Below are 16,124 nucleotides of genomic sequence, written 5' to 3'. Positions count from 1 at the left end.
GAGCCCTCTGCTGTGAGGCCAGGCTGGGAGAGTTGGGGCTGCTCAGCCTGGAGAGGAGAAGGCTCCAGGGAGAGCTTCTGGTGGCTTTTCAGAGCCTGTTGGGAGAGGGGATGGCTTGAACTAAGAGAGGGAGATGTAGACTGGATAAGAGGAAGATATTTTTCACTCTGAAGGTGGTGAGAGCCTGCCCAGGGTGCCCAGGGAGGTGAGAGATGCCCCTCCCTGGAGCCTGGCCAGGCTGTCAGGGGTGCTGAGCAGCCTGCTGCAGTTGCAGCTGTCCCTGCTCAGTGCAGGGGGCTTGGGCTGGAGGAGCTTGAAAGATCCCTTTCAGCCCAGCCCCTTCTGTGCCCCTGCCCCTTCCAGGAGCACCAGGAGGATGCTGCTGTGCTGGGCTCCAGCCCCGTGCCCTGTGGGCTCATTCAGCCTCACAGCTCCGTGGAGGTGCCACTGACCCTGGAGGCCCAGGTGCCAGGAGAGCAGCACACTCCTGCCCGTGTGGCCGTCTTTGGGCGTGCAGGACACCCCCTGGTGAGTGCTGGAGGGGCCTGCTCCGTGCCACAGGGCTTGCTGGAGCCTGAGGTGTACAGGGCTTCTTGCAGGGCAAAGGGGGCTTGTACCACAGGGATCCCTGGCACTGGGTGAGGGGGAGAGGAGAGGCAGCGTGGTGCCCTCTGGGAGGGTGATCAGAGTGTGTGCCACAGCAGTGCACTGGGGACAGGGCAGGTGGGGGAAGGAGCCAGCACTGTCCCTGGCTCTCCTCCTCTGCTCTTAGGAGAGGAGCAACAACTGCTGCTGCCTTGGGGGTCCTGGGGAGGAGCAGCCAGGGACAGCCCAGAGTGCTGCTGAAGCAAAGGCTGGCTCTGGAATGAGTGAGAAGGTGCTGCAGCAAAGGCATCCAGCTGCCACCTCCAGTGCTCTTTGCTGCTTCTGCAAGAACACTGCTTTGGCTCAAGAGACCAAAAGGCTGCTGGAGTGCTGCCATCAGCTCTGTTCCTCAGGTGGTGCCAGGATTACCCCAGAGCACAAAGCAGAGCAGCAGCTTCCATGATCTCTCCTCTGCAGAGCCAGCTTGGTGCCAGCTAGGGCTGCTGGTCAAGGGGGAGCTTTGGGAGTGTCCCAAAAGCTGCTGCCCAAGCCTGGCTGTGCAGCAGCAGAAGCCAGGGAGAGTGGTTTGGGGCAAGGCTGAGCAGCAGCAGGGCTGGGAGCAGGCACAGGGCAGAGGAAGGAGAGCTGCTGGAGAGACTGCAGCCTGGGCAGGCTGCTTTCTTTCCCCCTGACAACAGCAGCTTGTGGCTTTCAGCTGGGGTCCCTCCAGAGCCCACCCTTGCTGCAGGCCTCCTGCTTCAGGCTTCCAACACTGCCAGCTTCCAGCAGGCAGAGCTCTCCCCCATCCAGGAGCAGCCCCAGAGCTGTCTGACCCTTGCCAGCTTTCCCCATGGTGTTTTTCCTCTCTCCTCCCTGGAGCAGAAGGTCTCTTTGGTGAGCACTGGAGAGGGCCCAGTTGTCTCTGTGCAGCCCAGCCAGCTCGATTTTGGCAGCATCCAAGTTCTGCAGGAGGCCTCCCGGTGTCTGCAGCTCTGCAATCAGAGCCCCATCCCTGCAGCCTTCCAGGCAGAGGTGCTGAGTATCTGGAGAGGCTTCCAGTGGCAATGGCTGCTCTGTGGCCACCCGGGGCTCAGTTCTCCTCTGGAGCCTTTCCAGCTGGCTGCCTGAGAGAGCAAGCAAGATCTTCCATCAGAAGGTGGCCAGGGGAGCCTGGCTGTGGGGGCAGGTTCAGCTGGGGCAGCCCTCAGGAGCCCAGAGCTTGAGGAGAGGTTTGAGCAGCAGTGAGCCTGGAGCCTGTTTCCAAGCTCTCCCTTTCCTCTGTGGAAGGTCTCTGGCTGTGGGAGTCATGGCTTTGGAGCTCTGGGATCACAGAATGCCTTGGGGTGGAAAAGACCTTTCAGATCCTCCAGGCCAAGCCTCAGCCCAGCACTGCCAGCTCAGCACTGAACCGTGGCCCTCAGCACCACAGCTCCAAGGCTTTGAAATCCCTCCAGGGATGGGGACTCCACCCCTGCCTAGGGCAGCCTGGGCCAGGCCTTGGCAGCCCTCAAGGGAAGGAATTGTTGCTCATGGCCACCCTCAACCTGCCCTGGTGCAACTGGAGGCCATTGCCTCTTGTCCTATCGCTTGTACCTGGGAGGAGAGACTGAACCCCACCTGGCTCCAGCCTCCTTTCAGGGAGCTGTAGAGAGCCAGAAGGTCTCCCCTCAGCCTCCTTTTCTCCAGGCTCAGCAATGCCAGGTCCCTCAGCTTTGAACTGAGGACAGGGCTCTGAGCAAGCTGCTTTAGTTGAAGCTGTCCCTGCCCAGGTCAGGGGCTTGGAACTAGTTGAAGGTCCCTTCCAAGCCAAAGCATTCTGTGACTCTCTGATCTTCTCCCTGGGATTTGCTGGAGGAAAGTCAACTTCTTGCAGCTTGTCAGTACTTAAAGAGGCCTCTAAGAACGCTGGGGACAGACTGTTGACTAGGACTTGTAGTGAGAGGCCAAGAGGGATAGTTGGAAACTCAGAGAGGGAGATTTCTAGCAGCTGTCCTGTGAGAGCTCAGTGCTGCCAGGCTGGAAACTCCAGCTGCCCTCCCCTGGCTCCTGCCCAATGCAATGTGCTTGGCTCGTGCCCAGCCTGCCAGCACATTGCTGCCTCCTGTTCCAAAGGGCAAAACCTCTCCAGGGATGCTGCAGGGTTTGGGCTGAGCAGGGCCTCTTGTCCCAAGCACAGCCCTGAAATGTGGAGCATGTCCCACTGCCCCCACGCTGGAGCCTTGGGAGCTGCAGATCTGCATGCCAGTGCATGTCCTGCTGGCCAGGGAGCACTCCCTGCAAGGAGGCTGGAGGAGGAAACAACCTTCTCTTGAGGCCGAGTGTCTCTGGGGCTGGTGAGGTGGTGGCTAATGAGGGGAGTCTGTGAGAGGAGGGTGGCACAGGGGGGTGTCAGCTCCTGCAGAGGTGCTGCTTGCAGCCCCCCCAGCTCAGCTGCAGGCAAAGGAAGCCCTTCTGGTTTGCTGCCCTCACATCCTCGCTCCTCCAGCCCACAAGAGACCGAGGGCTGTGGCTCCTGGCCTCAGCTGGGCTCTGCCTTGCCTTGCAGGCTGGCAGAGGCTGGTGCTGGAGGGTTGAGCCCAGCCGAGGAGCGATCCCCCCCGAGGGCCAGGTGTCTACCAGAGCCTGGAAGGAGGCTGGAGCCAGGTGGGGGTTGGTCTCATCTCCCAAGGAACAAGGGATAGGAGGAGAGAAGATGGCCTCAGGTTGCTCCAGGGGAGGTTTAGGTTGGACATGAGGAACAAATTCTTCCCCTAAGGGTCAAGGCCTGGCCCAGGCTGCCCAGGGCAGTGCTGGAGTCCCCATCCCTGGAGGGGTTTCCTGGAGCAAAGGGTGGCCATGTCTGCCCAGCTGCACTTGGGCTTTCTTTCCATTCCCATGGGACATTCCCTTGGGTTTCTGTCTGGCTCTGGTTGATCATCTCTGGCTGTGGCTCTGCTTCCTCAGCAGCCAGAGCTGGGCTGGCTGCCCTGCTCCTCTCAGCCACACTCCTGGTGATCCATGTTCTTAGGCTCAGTGCTCTGTCTCAAACACAACCCCAGCTGCTCTGGTCAGCAGAGGCTGATGAGGGCTGGATGCTTCCTAAAGGATGGAGGCATGAAAGGGATGCCAGAGCCCCCCACCAGCGAAGCCAGTGGTGCCCTGACCACCAGATAGGATCCTAGAATGGTTTGGTTTGGAAGGGATCATCTGGTTCCAACCCTCCTGCCACGGGCAGGCCCTGAGGAGTCCACACCCTGCAGCTCCCTGCTGGCATCTGCAGAGGAAGCCAACTGAGGCAGCAGCTGCCCAGGGGAAGCTGCAGTGGCCTGGAGCTCTTCCTCCATCTGCTTAGTATCACAGGATCATAGTATCAGTCAGGGTTGGAAAGGACCACAAGGATCATCCAGTTCCAACCCCCCTGCCATGGGCAGGGACACCCCACACTAGATCAGCCTGGCCAGAGCCTCATCCAGCCTGGCCTTAAACACCTCCAGGGACAGGGCCCCAACCACCTCCCTGCACAACCCATTCCAGGGCTTCACCACTCTCATGGGGAAGAACCTCCTCCTCACATCCAGCCTGAATCTCCCCACCTCCAGCTTCATTCCATTCCCCCTAGTCCTATCACTGCCTGAGATCCTGAGCAGTCCCTCCCCAGCCTTCCTGGAGCCCCCTTCAGATCCTGGAAGGCCACAATGAGGTCACCTGGGAACCTTCTCTTCTGCAGACTGAACAGCCCCAACTCCTTCAGTCTGTCCTCACAGCAGAGCAGCTCCAGCCCTCTGCTCATCCTCGTGGCCCTTCCCTGGACACCTTCCAGCACCTCCACATCCCTCTTGTCATAGGGGCTTGCAGCCAGGTCAGGCCAGCTCAGGGTCTGATCCAGCCTGACCCTCAGGCAGCCCTTTGCTAGAACTCTGCTGAGTGTGAAGCAGCAGGGGCTGGTGCTGCTCTGCCCACAGCAGCTGAGAGGATGTGCTTCAGGAAGCTTTCCCTGGCTGGGCACAACCAGAGCTGCTGCTGGGTGGGGAGAAGCTCAGGGGTAGGCAAGGGCTGGCTCCCGCTGAAGGTTTGAGCTAGGTCAGCAGTTCAGAGGTGGTTCCATTGCCAGCTGTGTGGTCAGACAGCAGCAGCAGCAGCTGGGTGAGTGCTGGGCAGTAGCAGCTCTCCTGATCTTTTCCATCTCTGCTCCTCTTGCAGCCTGGCTCCCTGCTGTTACAGCTCCAGGGTCACCAACCGAGGCCGCCGCACCCAGCGGCTCCGCTGGGCCGTGGGAGGTTGCTCCCTGCCTGGCCAGCGCCGTTGGCTGCCTTCCCTCAGCAGCACCAAGGGCAAAGCTTCCTCCCAGGGCCCCCCTGCTGCCTGCCCTGTGTTCCAGCTTCGGCCCAAGAGGATGGAGCTGAGGCCAGGCCAAACGATGGAGGTGATGCTGGAAGGCTTCTCCAGCACTCCCCAGGTGAGGTCCCTCACAAGGGCTGAGCCTTCCCAATCAGATCACCTCCCCTGGGACTTGTCCTGCAGCCCCCTGGCACTGGCCTGAGAATGTGAGCAAGAGAGTGTTTGAAGGCCACAGGTTCCCCCTGGCAGAGTCCTCTGCTTTCCTTGCTGGCCACCATCAGTGGCTGGGGCTGCTCTGTGTTCCATCCTGCAGCACTTGCTGCTACCAAAGCAGGGGCTGAAGGCAGCTGCTGCTGTGGCAGGTGCCAAGGTGCCAGGTGCTGAGGCAGGAGGGAAGGGCAGAGAGAAGAAGTGACTCACAGCCTGGGAGCAGAGGCAGAAAGGAAGGCAGGAGGGCAGGTTTCCTGTGTCTGGGGGAAGCCAGCAGGGCAGGCAGTGGCTGGAGCTGCAGCATTTCTCCTCTGCAGACAAAGATGGGCAGAGGCCTTGTCTGGCACCAAGTGCTGGAGGAGAGGAAGGAGCCCAGTGCCAGCTCTGCTGATCAGGGATGTTCATCCCCATGGCACCACTGCAACTGGCAGCTTAACTTGCTTTCCTGGGAACAGTGACACTTGCCCCAGGCTCCCAGCCAGCCCTGCTGTGCCAAGGGCAGCCAGGTCTTGCCAGCACCCTTGGATGGGTCGCTGGGCCTCCTCCTGCCTGGAGCCTTCTGCCAGGGGAATGCAGCTCTGCAGAGGAGCTGCACCCTGATGTGCACTGCTGAGCTCCAGCAGCACAGAGGTTGAAGTGGAGAGGGCTTGGACTGGATGACCTTGAATGGTCCCTGCCAAGCCAAGGCAAGCCATGAGATGATTCTCTGTGGAACAGCTCTAGAGGAAGCTCCTGCTGATGTTCATGGTTTGAAGGGTGTTCTAAAGGCTTGCCTCAAGAGTGGCTTGAAGAAGACTTCGTTGCTCACCTGGGTGGCTGTATTGGGGCTGTCCCCATGCAGTTCTGAGCCCAAAGGTTTTGCTGAGGAGGAGCAAAAGGCACCAAGCTGTTGAGTGCAGTGGTGAGAATGTCTCCCTGGAAAGCTGGCAGGGGCTCTGTGCAGCCAGCTGTGCCTGCCTGGCCCTGCAGTCAGAGCCAAGAGCTCTGGGAGGAGTTGGGTTGTGGTGCTGTAGCAGAGGAAAGAGCCAGCAGTGGAGAAGTGATCCCAGGAGCTGTCCAGAGCAAGGCTTGGCTGTGAGCCCATCCAGCTTGAGAGAGGACTCTGCTGGGACATGCAAGGCAGCTCTGTCCTGGGGAGGTCTCTTTCCAAAGCAGCTCTGGGAAGGAGGGCAGGAGGCATCCTAGTGGGGAGTGATCCCTCCTTGACCTGAAGGCATCTGCCTGGGGGGGGGTTCCTGTGGGTCACAGAATCCCAGCATGGGGGAGGTTGGAAGGGACCTCTGGGGATCATCCAGCCCAATCCCCCTGCTACAGCAGGGGCACCCACAGCAGCTTGGCCAGGTTGCCAGTGTCCAGGGGGTGTTTGGAGTCTCTGCAGAGAAGGAGACTCCACAACCTCTCTGGGCAGGCTGCTCCAGGCCTCAGCACCCTCGCTGAGAAGAATTTTCTCTTCCTGCTCAGATGGAGCTTCCTGGGTTCCAGTCTGTGCCCCTTGTCCTGTCACAGGCTCCATCCTCTTGCCCCTCACCCTTTAGCTCTTGCTGAGCATGCAGAAGATCTGCTCTGGGGCTGCTCTTCTTTTTGAGGGGGTTGGACTAGAAGACCTGTGGAGGTCCCTTCCAGCTCAGAGCCTTCTGTGCTTCTGTGTGATTCTGTGATGCTCCAGGCTCAGCAGCTCCAGGTCTCAGCCTTTCCTCCTCAGAGAGGTGCTCCAGGCTCCTCAGCATCTTTGTAGTCTTCACTGGGCTCTCTTCAGTAGTTCCCTGACTGCTTTGAACTGGGCAGCCCCAAACTGGAGCCAGCTGTGGCCTCAGCAGGGCAGGATGGAGGGGGAGGAGAGCCTGCTGGCCACAGTCTCCTTCAGGAATCCTCTTGGCCTTCTTGGACACAAGGGCAGCTTGCTGGCTCGTGGGCAACTTGCTCTCCAGCAGCACTCCCAGGTCCCTGTCTGCAGAGCTGCAAGCTCCCAGCAGGCCAAGGCCTCAGCTGTGCTGGGGCAGGGGTTGTTCCTCCTCAGGAATCATTTCCACTGAGCTTCCAAGGCAGAGCTGACTGCCCTTGGCCTTTCTGTCTCCTGTTTTTCTGCCCAGTTCCATCTCCATCTTCATTCCATCAGCTCCTCCAGCTTTCTGTAGCACTGTGCTCAGCACTGGGGCACATCAAAGGAAGAACCCTTTGGGGCAGGGATTGTCCCTGGCAGCACAAGCCTCCCCAGAGCTGTTTGTGGCTGTTGGCTGCAGCCTGATGGCCACTGGAGTGCAGGAGAAAGGGGATGCAGCACAAGCTGTGGAGGGCAAGGGGAAACCAGCAGTGAGGGGGGCAGTGGCAGGGCCGTGGCTGGTGGCTGGCAGAGGCAGGCTGTCCTCTGGCCACCCTGCTGGCAGCCCCCATGTGCCCTGTGGCTTCTCCTGCAGGCGGTGAGGGAGCAGCTGCTGTGCCAGGCCGCGGTGGGCAGCGAGGCCAGGAGCACCCAGACCCTGCAGGTGGAGCTCAGCTGCCAATTCATTGCTCCTGCCCTGCAGATGTCCTCCACAGCAATCACTTTCCAGGTGGAGAAGGTGAGTGTCTGGCTGGCATCCTGGCCCTGGATCTGCTGGCTGGAAGCTGTGGCTGTGCTTGGCTTCAAAGGAGGAGGGGAGAGAGCTGCTCTGAGTCCCCAGGGCTTTGGCTGTTGACTGCAGCAGGACCAAGCTTTTGCTGTTAGCACTGAGCTCATTCTTTGCTGCCCTGGGGCTGGCAACAGCCTCAGCAGCACTGCTTTGCTCTTGTTGGTGTGGCACCACTGAGGAGAGTGGCCCCAAGCTCTTGTCCCCCACCCTTTAGCTCTTGCTGAGCACTGATCAGATCCCCTCTGGGGCTGCTCTTCTCCAGGATCAAGAGCCCCAGGGCTCTCAGCTCCTCCCAGAGCTGCTCCAGGCCCCTGAGCATCTTGGCACTGTAGCAGGGGCAGCAGGAGCCTGGAGGTTGCTGGCTGGCTGTGCATACTCAAAGCCAGCCTTAGGCTCCTGCAGGCTCTCTGCTGCATCCTGCTTGCTTGTCTCCTCTGCCCAGCACCCCTGGCCTTAGGAGGCTCCTAGAGGCATGAGTGTAGGTGACTGGAACTCCTCTTGTGCTGCTGTCCCCAGGAGAGGACAGGCCACTGCAATCAGATGGGCTGGATCTCTTAGCAGCAGCTGCCTCCTCTCAGGGGCCTGTTCCCTGCACATTCCTGAGGCTGTTCCCCCTGGGCAATGCTGTGGTTTGCAGCCAGCAGCAGCATCTGCTGTGCTTGGAGAAAGCCCTTCCAGAAGGGCAGAAACCTATCCAAAGAGTCCAGAGGAGCTGTTGGGAGCTCTGGGGGCTGAAGGGTTTGGAAAGGCAGCGGGTGGGGAAGGAGGGCCCTGGGCACTTGGGGGTGAGTGATGCTTCTCTCCTGTGCTTGCAGCAAGCAGGGGATGTCCTAACTCCTCTGGCCCAGCCTCTGTCTCTGAAGAACATCTGCCCCCTGCCCCTCAGCATGGTCCTGGCCTTAGGGCAGCCCTTCTCTCTCTGTGATGTGGAGCAGCAGCCCCTGCCTGCAGATGCTCAGGTGAGCAGCCCTGGGCCTTGCTGCTGCTGGAGTGTGAAGAGGGAGCAGTGTGCTGGTGTGCTCCTGCTGGGAGGGCCCCAAAGCTCAGCTCCTGTGCAGGGCCAAGAGGTCCCTTGGGGCTGGGGGTGCCCAGGTGAAGCTGGGAGCCAAGTGTCCAGCTCTGCTCTGCTGCTCTGCTGCACTGCCTCCCTTGGCTCCTTCCCCAGTGCCAGCTGCAGGAGATGCCCAGTGCCAGGCCTGTCTCTAACTGCCCACTCCTCTCTCCTCTCTGCAGCTGTGGGACGTGGTCACAGAGGTGGAGCTGCCCCTGCAGAGCTGTGGGAAGCTGCCCTTCCCCTTCGTGGTGCTGAGCCCTGGCACGGGCACTGCCCGCAGCCCCCTGCCCGCTGTGCCCCTGGTGGTGCCCAGCACGGTGAGGATGGGGGCAGCACAAGGGCCTGACCCTGGCCCTGTGCCAGCCTGCCCTGGCTGGGCTTGGAGGGGAAAACCGGGGAGAAAGAGAAGAGCAGGAGGGAACTGTCCCAGCAGCAGGCAGGGCTGGGAGCTGTCTCTGCTGAGGGGATGCAGTCACAGGATCCTTTGGCTTGGAAGAGCCCTTTCAGATCCTCAAGGCCAGCTGGGAGCTCAGCACTGCCAGGCCAGCCCCAAACCCTGGCCCTTGGCACCACATCTCCACAGCTTTTCAGTCCCTCCGGGGCTGGGGACTGCCTGCTGCCCTGGGCAGCCTGGGCCAGGCCTTCACAGCCCTTGTGGGGAAGAAATTGTGCCTGATGCCCAACCTCCCCCTCCCCTGGCACAGCCTGAGAGCATTTGCTCTTGTCCTGGGTCACCTCCTGTGGGAGCAGACAGGAACTGCCCTGCCTGCCCCTGCCAGGGCTGCCCAGGAGACTGCCTGGCTCTTGCCTGGCCATGAAGCTCCTGTGCCAGGAGCTGGAGCAGCCCTTCCCTGCTCCTTCACCCCTCCAGCTCTGCTCCTCTGCAGCAGCTGGGGGGGGCAGTGAGGGGGCCAGGGCTGAGCAGGGCTGGAGCAGTGCAGAGAGGAGTTTGCAGCATCCCAGCAGCCTGCCCTAGCTGCAGCTGTCCCTGCTCACTGCAGGCCTGAAGGAGCTGCTGGCACAGAGGCTGGCTGGAGCTTCTGTAGTGAGTGGTGGTCCCCAGGGGGCAGGAGCTGGTCAGGACCTGAGGGAGCTGCTTGAGAGGGTCCAGCCAAGGGCTCTGAGGGGACTGGAACATCTGTCTGGTGAAGAAAGGCTGAGGGGCTTGGGGCTTTGTAGCCTGGAGAAGACAAGACAGAGGGCAGATCCCCTCAGTGCTTCTGAAGCCTTCAAGGGGAGCCAGGGGGCTCTGGCCAAGGCTTTGTCAGTGGTGCCCAGGGAGAGGACAAGGGGCAATGGGCACACACTGCAACAGCCAAGCTCCATCTGACAGCAGGAGGAACTTCTGTGTGTTGAGGGCAGTGGGGCACTGGGGCAGGCTGCCCAGAGAGGCTGTGGAGTCTCCTCTGGAGCCATTCCAAAGCCTCCTGGCTGCACTCCTGTGCAAGCTGCTCTAGGTGACCCTGCTCTGATGATCTCCAGAGGTCCCTTCCAAGCCCTGTGATTCTGTGACCTTGAAAGGTCCCTTCCCAGCCAAAGCCTTCCAGGATTCTGTGACCTCAGCTCCTGAGCCTTGGGTGGATGTCTCTGGGCTGGAGCAGCATTCCTCTCTCAGGCCCTTGGTGCCATGGGCAAAGGAAGCCAAATGGCTTCCATCTTTCCTCCTGCCTGCCTCCTGCAAGAGGTGCCAGGCTCATGCCCTCTTCCTGCCAGCTTCTGAAGGCACAGCTCTGCTTGGTGCTGCTGTGGCAGCGTGGATGGTGCTGGCAGTGGGGCTGGGCTGGCTCTGGCTGTGTCCTGTGCTGGAGTGGGGGCTCAGGGGGCAGGTCCTGGCCCACTCCTCAGCTTCTCCCTGCAGCCTGAAGGGGAGCAGGGACCTGCAAGTGCAGCCCTGTGTGCAGTGGGCAGCTGAGGAAGGCTGCAGATGTGTCCTGTCACCCAGAGCCAGGTGCCTCTGGATCTGCTTCCTTTTGCTCTGGTCTGGGACAGCTCTTCTGGAAGCCAGAGACACTTCTGGAAGCCCCAGTGACACTTTCTGTTCTAGATCTTGTCCTAGGCTCTGCTGCTGTGTGGCCAGAGATGTGTTTGCAGCTCACAGAATTGTCAGGGTTGGGAGGGACCTCAAGGCTCAGCCAGCTCCAAGCCCCTGCCATGGGCAGGGACACCTCACACCACAGCAGGTTGCTCACAGCCACCTCCAGCCTGGCTGCAAACACCTCCAGGCATCAGCAGGAGGCTTCCACCACCTCCCTGGGCAGCCTGTGCCAGGCTCTCACCACCCTCATGGGGAACAACTTCTTCCTAACACCCAACCTGAATCTCCCCCTGTCTAGTTTTGCTCCACCCCCCCAGTCCTGTCCCTCCCTGACACCCTCAAAAGTCCCTCCCCAGCTTTCTTGGAGCTGCCTGCAGAGACCTGAAGGCCACCAGAAGGTCTCCCTGGAGCCTTCTCCTCTCCAGCCTGCACAAGCCCAACTCTCTCACTCTGTCCTCATAGCAGAGCAGCTCCAGCCCTCTGCTCCTCCTTGTGGCCTTTCTCTGGAGCTCAGCATGAGCCAGGGCAGGCTCCTGCACCCTGAGTTGAACTGCACAGGCAGGAGGTTTGGTGGGAGTCCCAGGTGGGGCTCAGAGCCCTGGACACCCACCTGCACTCCCAGGATCCCAGGAGGGGGGGTGGTCTGCAAGGGGCCTCTGGGGTCATCCAGCCCAACCTCCTCCTTCCAGCAGGGCACCCCCAGCAGCGTGCCCAGGGGGGGTTGGAATCTCTCCATAGGAGACTCCACAACTTCTCTGGGCAGCCTGCTCCAGGCCTCCAGCACCCTCACAGCAGAGAATTTTCTCCTCCTGGCCAGATGGAACTCCCTGGGTTCCAGCTGATGCCCCTTGCCTCTTGTCCTGTCAGTGGGCACCACTGACAAGAGTCCAGCCCCATCCTCTTGTCCCCCACAAGCCCTTTAGCTCTTGCTGAGCTTTGATCAGAGGCCCTCTCTGGGGCTGCTCTTCTCCAGGCTCAACAGCCCCAGGAGTCTCAGCCTCTGAGCCTCACAAAGATGCTGCAGGCCCTCAGCATGTGTGTAGTCTCCCTTGGACTCTTTCCAGTAGGTCCCTGTCCCTTTTGAGCTGAGGAGCCTAGTGGACACCACTGAGGTGCTGTGACAGGAGCTGCTGGCCCTGCAGAGGGCAGGGGCACTTCCCTTGCCTTGCCCAGCACTGCTGCTGGAGCTTTGCTTGGTCAGGCCTGGCTCCTGCTGGCTGAAGGCAAAGCCTGGGAGCAGCAGAGCTGTGCTGGTGCTGAGCAAAGGCCAGGCTGTGCTGAGGGAAGGCCTCCTCCTGCTCTGGAGGGATTCCAGCTCCCCCTGGCCATGCTGCTCTTGGGCAAGCTGCTGGGGGTGCCCTGCTTTAGCAGGGCAGTTGGAGTGATGACCTCCAGAGGTCCTTTCCAGCTCTCCCCACGCTGGCACTCTGGAGGGGACCTGGCAGCCTGGGGCAGGAGACAAGCTCTTGGAAACCAGAGAGCTAGAAGGTGCTGCTGTCTGCTGTCTTCCAGAGGAGAACCTGGCTGAGCATCACCCCCTCCATCAAAGCCTCTTTGGTGCATTCCCTCCCTGCAGGGTAGCCTTGGAGCCGGCCAGCAGCAGGTGCTGAAAGTCTCTTAGCTGCCAGAAGCGCCTGGGGCCTTCTGCAAGGCTTTCCAGCTCCCAGTGGGTCACCTGGAGCCGCAAGAAGTCTGCCTGAAAGGAGAGGGAAGCTTTCCCAGGCTCTGCCTGCACCTGCCCAGGAACAGCCAAGGTGAGCACTGCCTGGCTGCTCCTCAGGATGCTCCCCTGGGCTTTCCCCCAGGGCCTACCCCCAAGGCTGTCAGAGCAGCACTGGTGGCTTCCCCAGGCTCTGCAAGTCCCTGTGGGCTGTGTCCCAGGAGCCACCCTGCAGAGCTGGGGCTGAGCTGCTCCTCTGGGGGAGGAAGCTGGGCAGGGCTGAAGCTCAGCATGCAGCAGGAGGATAGGCACCCACTGCCGGGTGCTGCACTTTGGCCACGGCAGCCCCAGGCAGAGCTCCAGGCTGGGCTCAGAGTGGCTGAGAGCAGCCAGGCAGAGAGGGACCTGGGGGTGCTGACTGACAGCTGCCTGAACATGAGCCAGCAGTGTGGCCAGGAAGGCCAAGGGCATCCTGGCCTGCATTAGGAGTGGTGTGGCCAGCAGGAGCAGGGAGGTCATAGTGCCCCTGTGCTCTGCATTGCTTAGGCCACACCTTGAGTCCTGTGTCCAGTTCTGGGCCCCTCAGTTCAAGAAGGACATTGAGAGACTTGAAGGTGTCCAGAGAAGGGCAACAAGGCTGGGGAGAGGCCTTGAGCACAGCCCTGTGAGGAGAGGCTGAGGGAGCTGGGGTTGCTTAGCCTGGAGAAGAGGAGGCTCAGGGGAGACCTCATTGCCCTCTACAGCTACCTAAAGGGAGGTTGTAGCCAGGTGGGGGTTGGTCTCTTCTCCCAGGCACCCAGCACCAGAACAAGAGGACACAGTCTCAAGCTGTGCCAGGGGAGGTTTAGGCTGGAGGTGAGGAGAAGGTTCTTCACTGAGAGAGTCATTGGTCATTGGGATGTGCTGCCTGGGGAGGTGGTGGAGTCCCCATCCCTGGAGGTGTTCAGGAGGGGATTGGATGTGGCACTTGGTGCCATGGTCTGGCCATGAGGTCTGTGGTGACAGGTTGGGCTGGATGATCCTCGAGGTCTCTTCCAATGCTGTGCCCTGAGCTGCTGGAGGAGTGTTTCTGGGAGAGGTGGTGTGGGGAGGGGGCTGCCCAGCTCAGATGCCCACACTGCACTCTGGGGGGTTTCTGCCTTCAGGCAATGAGAAATATGAGAAGGCCTTCAGGAAGGTGAAAGAAAAGATGGCCAAGGACAGTGAGAGAGATGGAGAAGTTGTCCTGGGGGAGGCTGCAGCCACAGAACCAACCCCAGATGACTTGGCTGCCACGGTGAGAACAGCTGCTGCCCTGTGTGGCAGGAGCCAGCCTCTCCCCCTTGTGTCACTGCATGCCCTTGTACCCCACAACAGGCTTCCTGGGGCCCTGCTAGCAGGTGGGACCTCCCTGCCCACACTCAGCCATGACTCTCATCAGCTGAGTGCTGCCCCAGGGGCTGTCCACCCCTGGAGGTTGTCCCTGCTGGAGCTGGAGGAGCTTCCTGGCAGCTGGCTGAGATCCTGCAGGCCATGCTCATGGGGGTGAATTGATGGGGCCAGATTCCTCTGCAGGTGCCACCTGTAGTCCTGGCCCTGCTCTGCAGCCTGCTCCCCACCCTGGGCAGAGCAAGGGCTGTGCTCCACCTCAATCAATCAGAGCTCCCTAACAGCTCAGTGTCTTCCAGGAGGTGTGAGGATAGAGGCCACAGGAGCATGACCAAGGTTTGCTCTTCTGCTTTAGGTCCTGGATGAGCTGGGCCTGGGTCCCTCAGGGCCCCCCATTCCTCCCCCTGCTGTCTGCTCTGTGGTTCACTGCCCAGCCAAGCGGGAGGTGCCTGCAGAAGTCCTCCAGCACTTTGTGCTCCTGCCAGCAGCTGCCACAGGGCCAGAAGAGGAGGAGGCTCCTGAAAGTGTTGTGGATGTCCCCACTGTGCCCACAGTGAAGGTGCCAGGACAGGGACCAGGCTGGATGGGGGCAAAGGGGCAGGTGGGATGGAAAAGGGTGAGAGTGGCAGGGCAGTGAAGATGTGACAGGGCCCAAGCCTGCAGAGATCCCTTCTGGCTGTCCAGAAGAAAGAGCTCTGCTTGAAACACAGGGCCAGTCTGAGAGGAGAGGCAAAGCCTCAGCAGCAAACCCTGCTCTGCCCCTCAAACCTTCAGCTGGGAGGTGCAAAGATGGAGAGGAGCTGGCACTGAAAGCCCTATCCTGGGCTGATCCCCAGCAATGTGGGCAGCAGGTCAAAGGAGAGGATTTTGCCCCTGTGCTGTGCTCTGCTCTGCTGAGACCTCCCCTGCAGTGCTGGCTCTCAGGGCAGGTCTCAGCTGTCTTTCCCTTTGCTCTCTCCCTTTGGGGTGAAGACCTCAGAGGAGCAGGGCACCCCAGCCAGAGGCCACTGGAGAAGGGAGAAAGGCAGCAGCAGCCAGGAGGCTGTGAGGGGAAGGCAGAGCTCTGGCTGTGGCAGGAGAGATCTCCAGGGACCAGCCACAGGACCCCCCAGACGTTCCTCTGAGGGGGACCAAAGGCACGTGGACACCCTGCCCCCCCCAGAGAGCTGTGCCAGGTGAGCTGTGAGGGAGGAGGGATCCCTCTGCTTCAGGGCCAGCTTGCCAAGGAGGTTTCCCACCCCAGCTCCACCATGGCTCCTCCTGCTCTCCTTTGCTCCTCAGCAGTGCCTGAAGGTTCCTCTTTCCCTGCCAGGCTCAGCAGCTACCGCTGGGTAGTGCCTGCCCAGGGCCAGGTGGTGCTGCAGGTCCACTTCAGCTCCGCGCTGCTGGGCAGCTTTGAGCAGAGGCTGCACTTGGAGCTGCTGGGCACCAAGCGCCCCTACCAGCTGCACTGCAGGGGCACCTGCCTGTACCCCAGCATCAGCCAGGAGCCAGGGTAAGGCTGGCCCCTGGGGCCGTCCCGCTCTGCTGCCCCTGAGCTCAGAGCTGAGACTCTGCCCCTTGTGCCCCTGGGACCTGCCTGAGCCCCCCAGCATCTCTTGCCGTGCTTGGAGCTGGGCAGCGGTGCTGTGCCTCGGCCAGCACTAAGAGTTCAGCCTTTGGGAGCAGGTTTTGTGCTCAGAGAATCTCCCAACTCTTCCTTCTCTCTGTGCCAGGGAGGTGTTTCCTGGCTGCAGGCAGAGCAAGGCAGCTGATGCCATCATCTCCAAGCAGTATGTCCTGAGCACGGGGATGTTCCACTTGGGGCCGCTGCTGTGTGCCCAGGCAAGAGACAGGTAGGTGCTGCCCAGCCCCCAGCTGTGCTGCTTGCAGGACCTTGTGCTTCCAGGAACATGCACCCAGGGGCACGATTCAGGGCAGGCCCGGGCAGAGAGCTGGGGGTTTGGTGGCTTTGAAGGAGCACAGCTGTGGCAACTTGAGCACCTAGCAGGCACAGGAGTGCTGGGGGGGATGGAGCTGATCTTCCTGCCCCCTGGGGGCTTTGGTGGCCAGAGCCAGGTGCTGCTTGCAGCCTGAAAGCAGCTTGGGGTCACTTGTCAGCCCCCATCTCGGCTTCAGCAGCTTTGTGCTGTTTGTTTCAAGTGCTGGGAGCTCTGTGGGTCAGCCTGAAGGAGCAAAGGAAGTTTTTCTGCTGAGGGACTGTAAACCCTCCGTGAAATCTGCAGTGTCAGCAAGACTTGATGGTTGGAGCTGCTGTTGGGGGACAAGCACCTGCAGGGCAGGGCA

General features: G+C 60.9%; 1 long non-coding RNA gene across 1 annotated transcript; it reads left to right on the top strand.

Moving 5' to 3' along the window:
• The first annotated feature begins 12,425 nt into the window (after positions 1 to 12,425).
• LOC137456796 (uncharacterized) lies at positions 12,426 to 14,844 on the top strand. Its single transcript, XR_010991107.1, has 4 exons — positions 12,426 to 12,564; positions 13,616 to 13,746; positions 14,194 to 14,397; positions 14,811 to 14,844. It is a non-coding gene; the product is annotated as an uncharacterized lncRNA (long non-coding RNA).
• The last annotated feature ends 1,280 nt before the right edge of the window (positions 14,845 to 16,124 follow it).

The sequence above is a fragment of the Melanerpes formicivorus genome, unplaced genomic scaffold (genome assembly GCF_026170545.1).
Source record: "Melanerpes formicivorus ecotype bairdi unplaced genomic scaffold, bMelFor1.0.p_v2 SCAF_137, whole genome shotgun sequence".
NCBI classification, from domain to species: domain Eukaryota; kingdom Metazoa; phylum Chordata; class Aves; order Piciformes; family Picidae; genus Melanerpes; species Melanerpes formicivorus.
Note: the sequence above shows the minus strand (reverse complement) of the source record. Positions and strands in the feature narration are given on the sequence as shown.